Source organism: Schistocerca americana, chromosome 7, assembly GCF_021461395.2.
Source record: "Schistocerca americana isolate TAMUIC-IGC-003095 chromosome 7, iqSchAmer2.1, whole genome shotgun sequence".
In the NCBI taxonomy this organism is placed as follows: domain Eukaryota; kingdom Metazoa; phylum Arthropoda; class Insecta; order Orthoptera; family Acrididae; genus Schistocerca; species Schistocerca americana.
This window is the reverse complement of record NC_060125.1, coordinates 223119015-223123915: the sequence shown is the minus strand read 5'-3', so window position 1 is coordinate 223123915 and position 4901 is coordinate 223119015. Positions and strand designations below refer to the sequence as shown.

General features: G+C 42.3%; 1 non-coding gene across 1 annotated transcript; it reads right to left on the bottom strand.

The window, feature by feature from the left end:
• Nucleotides 1-1120: 1120 nt before the first annotated feature.
• Trnaa-cgc lies at nt 1121-1192 on the bottom strand. Its single transcript has one exon. It is a non-coding gene; the product is annotated as a tRNA-Ala (tRNA).
• Between the last annotated feature and the right edge of the window lie 3709 nt (nt 1193-4901).

Here is a 4901-nt window from a genome sequence, read left to right as displayed (position 1 = left end):
GCGTCAACTGCTTTGCATTGCCCTGGGGCCGGGGACCATTTGTATAGCCAACAGAATGATCGCCTTACTATAACTACCCTATGGGACAAATAGTTTGCGTCTTTTGCGTTAGATGGTTTCTACGATACGCTTTAACAGGCTTATAAAGACACAAATTAGTTCTTAGGTGGATCCTGAGAAAAACAGAAAACCGAAAACCATGGTTTTTGGATACCAAAACGGAACCGCTGATTCCAAGACGGCTATGCACAGTAAATTGCTGAAATATTTACGGTACGGTATATTCCTAAGATCCCGATCTCGAACACTCTTGAAAGTTTTTTTATATTTCTATCCGTTTCCGGGATACAGAGGTTTAAGGCCACCCTACTTGTACAAGCAAATTACGCATGTAAAATCCGTTAGGAAGCGAAATCTAAATAACCACAGCGAATTGCTCCGTTTTAACGGTATATTCTTTAGGCATTTATCTAGAAGTACCATCTAATCGTTTTCAAAAGTCTTTGTCCGTTATCGAGAAATACTCCCCAAAAAATGGTTTTTCAATGCTAAACCCGAGAGACAGATTCCAAGACATCTATGCGTAGCAAATTGCTGTAATTTTTATGATTCATTCCTAAGATCCCGATCTCAAACATCCTTGAAAATTTTCTAGACATATTATTTCTGAAATATCCCACCTGCACGCGGAAATTACACACGTAAAATCCGGAAACGTAATATGCTGAAATGTTGGCTGCCATAGAATCAGAACCTTTTTGGGAATCCCATGTTTTAGTTCTGGAACATATGTAAAACTTTAGTGTACGTAAAATCCGGTCTGAGGTGTACAATTAGTATTGCGTTATTTCAATTGCAAGTAAGTAAACTATCAAAATATGACTGAACCATAAAGTCCTTTTCATATGAGTGGTATTCCCTGCTATAGCTGGGAATAGAAGGTTAGTTAGTTAGGTTAGGTTAGTGTTTAACGTCCCGTCGACAACGAGGTCATTAGAGACGGAGCGCAAGCTCGGGTTAGGAAAGGATTGGGAAGGAAATCGGCCGTGCCCTTTCAAAGGAACCATCCCAGCATTTGCCTGAAACGATTTAGGGAAATCACGGAAAACCTAAATCAGGATGGCTGGAGACGGGATTGAACCGTCGTCCTCCCGAATGCGAGTCCAGTGTGCTACCACTGCACCACCTTGCTCGGTGGGAAAAGAAGGGAACCAGAGGAAAAATACTCCTGTCGAACCTCAAAAATGGAAATATGCTGCTCTTTAAAAGACTTTGACTGAAAAAGGGGTGTGCCACCTGACTCAGTCTACCTTACTCAGCACCTTCCAAAATTTTACCAAAAATTTTGGCAAGCAAAAATATTCTTTTATGCTGAGAGAAGCGGAGTCACTGGCAATTGTAAAGAGACGGAATAGTGATAAATACTGGAAGATAGCAGACAGTGGTTGTGGTAACGAAAGAGGGAAGGAGATAATGGTAGTATGAAAGAAGGATAGGGACACAGTAGCACTGAAACACAGTTGGCAGTGACAGAAAAGTGCTAAGACGGTAGCGAAGAAGACAGTGCTAATGGGAGAGGAATAAAGAGAAGGGGAAAGAGGGAGTGGATGACGGGCAGTGGTAATGAGAGAGAGAGTCTACGACAACGACAATGAGACAATGAGAGAGAGAGAGACAGGAGGAATGAATGAGATAGTACAGTAAGAGAGAGGAACAGAGAGGCAGTGGCGGTGACAGGAAACAGTACTACTGGAACAGAACAAAGGAGACTATGGCTGTGGAAGAGGAGATAGTGATAGAGAGACACAAAGAGATAATGACAATGAGTTGGACTGAGCGAGTGACTGAGAAGGGGCAGGTGAGAGTTGATGGATATAAGCGACTAACAGCTATGGAGCGGCGGGTGAAAGTGAGTTACAGTTAGGGAATCTTGTGGGAGTGACAGCTGAATTGCATGTAAAAAGAGTTCGAATATGGAGCTCGAATATGTTGGAACACCAAACTTATTGGAAAATTTTGAAGGCGCTGGGAATGGTAGAATGAGACCGCTTATATACCACTTTTCAGTCAGAGTCTTTTAATAACCAGTAGCATACTCGCCTTTTTTGTGCTCCGATACGAGCATTTCTCGGTTGTTTAATAGATTGATCAAATGGTTGACTGATATCAAAATGGCTCTGAGCACCATGGGACTTAACATCTGAGGTTATGAGTCCCCCAAGAACTTAGAACTACTTAAACCTAACTAACCTAAGGACATCATACACATCCATGCCCAAGGCAGCATTCGAAGCTGCGGCTGTAACAGTCGCGCGGTTCCAGACTGCAGCGCCTAGAACCGCTCGGCCACTCCGGCCGGCAAAGAAAATTCCCTGCGCTACAAGACTAGGTGCCAGATTCTGATTTGTTGGAAGAACGTAAGCAAACGTAATTAATTCATGAACGAGGTAGCTTTCACAATCAATGTTAGACCGATTCTGGGAGGTTTCAATAATGATTCACAGAGGTAATGTAGAGGACTTACAGAAGAGCTGAACGCGTCAATCAGTAGTTTGTTCAGCCGAAGGAAGAGCGTTATAGGGACTCTCAACAAAGCTTTTACTGTCGAAGTACATCTGTATCTGTAAATTTCGATGGAAACCGGGTCGCAGCAATGGTAATAGCTGCACCAATTATTGTTTTGTTAGGTTTTCCTCTTATTTCTGGCATATCATGTACTTACGCAGATCTGAGGGCACCAAAACATTCACGCACGAACTTTACCGTTTCCGCGGCTGTCGCACCGCATAGGTAGCGCTCGCTCAATTGCAGTCATATGCTCTCGTGGTGTGCCTCCGCTGCTCCTGAGAGCTGGAAGAGGGGCGATCGCGTCTCCAGTCCGCGTGCAACGCCACTTCGCTCGTGTTCCCTCCGTCGCCTAAGGCTTTTTTGCTTCTGCTCTCTTCTTTTTATTTCTTTCCCAGTGCATTTCGTAACTTCCGCTGAGAAACTGCTTTAACTCCGGGTCAGACTTCTGCCGGAATAATTCAAACTTGTCAAGTTGCTTTCAAATTAATGGCCGCCCTCCGTCTTCTTATACGAGCGTGCGAGATATTTTCTACGGAACTGTTCGTAATTAAAGTCATAACTGAAGCAAAAACTACGAAAAAAAAGCTGCTAGTAACAAGAGTAAATAAACAGGGGTTGAAGTTGGCACGCAATATACGGCCGGGATCACTGTGTATAGTTTCGGAGATGTTGCCTCTGTTAAAAGTGTTTGCGAAAGTACTGGTGGACGGAAGATTACTACAGCGGTCTGGTAGAGCACTAAAAGCTACTCAGTGAGTACGTTACATCCAGTCCATTAGATAAAAGATAATTTGGTCTTTTGATGGTTCAGCGCAGTTCTCCACGCTTTATCCTGTCTTAGCCTCTTCATCTCTGCATAACCATTGCAATCTACACACATCTAAACCTGCCTACTGAGTAAAAATCTTGGTCTCCCTCCACAATTTTTACCCCCCCCCCCCCCAACGCTCTGATCCTCAGGGTGCATCCAATCCATTCTTCTAGTCAAGTTATGTCATAAATTCTCCCCTCCCCCTTTCGCTTTAGTACCTCTTCATTATTTATTCTATCTGCCCACCTAATTTTCAACACTGTTCTGTAACGTCACATTTCAAAAGGTTCTGTTCTCTTCTTGCCTGAACTGCTTGCCGTACCAGCTTAATTTCCGTCCAAGGTTACACTCTACACAAATAGTTTCAGAAAAGACTTCAAACATTTAAAATACTGTTTTTTTGTTAACAATTTTCTGTCTTTCAATAACGATATTCTTACTGTTGCCAGGCTGCATTGTACATTTTCTCTACTTCGGCCATTGCCAATTATTTTGGTGTGAAAATTGAAAAACTCATTGAATAATTTTAGGGTCTCATTGAGGTTTCCGTCATTTGATTTCATTCGACTACAAACCATTAACCTTCTTCACTTCGATATGCATTTCATAACTTCTTTTCAAAACATTGTCTGTTCCGTTAATGTGCTCTTGCAAGTTCTTTGCCTCTAGACAAATTTTTAATTCTTCTGCCTCAACATTCATTTCCTTTCCTAATTTCTCCTTCATTTCCTCCACTGATTTCTCTAACTGCAGATTGAATAAGACTGTAAAGAGGCTACAATCCTATCCTACTCCCTTCTCAACTACTCCTTGCCTGTCATGTCTTCCGATTCTTGTAACCGTAGCCGGGTCTCTGTGCAAGTTGTACATGACATTTCGCTAACTGTATTTCAAACCAACTATCTTCAGAACTTCAACTCGTTTTCATGTTTACTATGTTATTGACAGAGGGAAGAAGAGAGAACGTTACTTCTGGTAATAAAGTTTATCGCAGTCAAATACTGCTCCAGTAGATTCTTCATTAACTAATACATTCCACTACAGATGTGGCCTGCTACCAATTGCCGGCCGCGGTGGTCTCGCGGTTCTAGGAGCTCAGTCCGGAACCGCGCGACTGCTACGGTCGCAGGTTCGAATCCTGCCTCGGGCATGGATGTGTGTGATGTAGTTAGGTTAGTTAGATTTAAGTAGTTCTAAGTTCTATGGGACTGATGATCAGAGACGTTAAGTCCCATTGTGCTCAGAGCCACTTGAACCATTTTGCTACCAATTGGAAACTTGTGGTGTGTCCCTGTAATGTCTACAGAAAAACCAATGGTCACACCAAAAAAAAAAAAAAAGGAAGATGAAAGTCCGTGACAAAACATGACCACAAATAGTCAGGCAATTTAAATGTGACACGAGGAAACACTACAGACGTTGTAATGTACCCCCTCTGTTAAAGCAACATTTTATTTCCTTGTTTTTATAATTTTTTATGGCGTCTGCAGATACTATGTACCATTCAGTGAGTAAAGTAAAA